The sequence below is a fragment of the Triticum dicoccoides genome, chromosome 4B, assembly GCF_002162155.2.
Source record: "Triticum dicoccoides isolate Atlit2015 ecotype Zavitan chromosome 4B, WEW_v2.0, whole genome shotgun sequence".
Taxonomy (NCBI): Eukaryota; Viridiplantae; Streptophyta; class Magnoliopsida; order Poales; family Poaceae; genus Triticum; species Triticum dicoccoides.
The window spans coordinates 409,940,129-409,942,298 of NC_041387.1; positions in this window are offsets into that span (position 1 = coordinate 409,940,129).

The following is a 2,170-nucleotide window of genomic DNA, read 5'->3' on the forward strand; positions in this document are numbered from 1 at the left end:
CGAAGCACAATATGTAAAAAGCTCGTAGGCATTGGATCAGTGATGGATAATTATGTCGGATGCGATTCCTCATGTAACAGTTATAACATAGGGCGACACAGAACTAGATCCGGTTCATCAATGTAATGTAGGCATGTATTCCGAATATAGTCATACATGCTTATGGAAAAGAACTTGCATGACATCTTTTGTCCTACCCTCCCGTGGCAGCGGGGTCCTAGTGGAAACTAAGGGATATTAAGGCCTCCTTTTAATAGAGAACCGGAACAAAGCATTAGCACATAGTGAATACATGAACTCCTCAAACTATGGTCATCACCGAGAAGTATCCCGATTATTGTCACTTCGGGGTTGTCAGATCATAACACATAATAGGTGACTATAGACTTGTAAGATAGGATCAAGAACTCATATATATTCATGAAAACATAATAGGTTTAGATCTGGAATCATGGCACTCGGGCCCTAGTGACAAGCATTAAGCATAGCAAAGTCATAGCAACATCAATCTCAGAACATAGTGGATACTAGGGATCAAACCCTAACAAAACTAACTTGATTACATGGTAAATATCATCCAACCCATCACCGTCCAGCAAGCCTACGATGGAATTACTCACGCACGGCGGTGAGCATCATGAAATTGGTGATTGAGGATGGTTGATGATGACGACGGCGACGAATCCCCCTCTCCGGAGCCCCGAACGGACTCCAGATCAGCCCTCCCAAGAGAGATTAGGGCTTGGCGGTGGCTCCGTATCGTAAAACGCGATGAAACTTTCTCTCTGATTTTTTTCTCCGCGAAACAGAATATATGGAGTTGGAGTTGAGGTCGGTGGAGCATCACGGGGCCCACGAGACAGGGGGGCGCGCCCAAGGGGGAGGGCGCGCCCCCCACCCTCGTGGATAGGGTGTGGGCCCCTGGCCTTGATTCTTTCGCCAGTATTTTTTATATTTTCCAAAACTTATCTCCGTGGATTTTCAGGTCATTCCGAGAACTTTTGTTTTCTGCCCAATAAACAACATCATGGCAGTTCTGATGAAAACAGTGTCAGTCCGGGTTAGTTTCATTCAAATCATGCAAGTTAGAGTCCAAAACAAGGGCAAAAGTGTTTGGAAAAGTAGATACGTTGGAGACGTATCAGTCACTAAGGAACTGACATGTGTCCAATGGTCAAATTTCAAACACACGCGGCAGCTTAGCTTGGGCTACAAGCAAAGCTGACTCATCCAGCTCTGGATAAGATTTGCTCACATTGTCTTCATTCGAAGACATAGGATTTGGTTGAGCATCACATCAGTCACTCTAACTTTGTTCACTTCGACCCTACTTAACAGTGCAGTGGTTCCTATGACTCAACAAAGAAGAAAAGGAAACTACGAAACAACTATGTCTTTGCACTCCATAGTCTTCACATGATGTCTTCTCCTGTCATAGTCTTCAATGTGAATATCTTCACAGGCCACCATTGTCTTCAATGTCTTCACACAGTTTCAGGGGTCATCTCTGGTAGGTAAACGGAATCAATATGGGACTACTACATGTGTTATCCTACAATTCTCACAAACACATTAGTCCCTCAACCAAGTTTGTCGTCAATACTCCAGAACCAGCAAGGGGTGGCACTAGATGCACTTACAGCCCTTAAGCTCATTGTGTTGATCACCAAGATGTGGCCAAGTTTGCAACAACAAACTCGTGGAGCTTGTTTACCTCTGCTCACTACACCTCAGCCCGTGACCTCACCTCTTCTTTAATGAGCCTTGGAAGGACTCCATTGTAGACAAGGTTTGGCATGAAGTAGATGGCCAGAGCACGCGTTGTCGGTGGTGACCACGGGAAATGCTAGCCAAAACGGTGGTCTCGCCACTGTTGGCTTCGGCAGAGCCGTTCCCAGGGTGTCAAACAGCTCAGCATCGTCGTCGCTGTTCGCCTGGACCCCTCTCCCCCTCTGTTTTCTTCTTCGACGAGCCGTGCCAGCGACCGAACAGTGCTCGCTCGTGGGCATCGTCATGTTCCAGCCCCTGTCCGTTTCCTCCTCTCGTCTCCAAGCGCAGCTCGACTCCGTGACCCCCTGGCGCTCGTCCGCGCCCCTCGTCGCCTTCCTGCCGCTCCCCGTGACCCTTGGCCACGCGTGCCCGTCGCCGGAGCACGGACACGTCGCCAGCC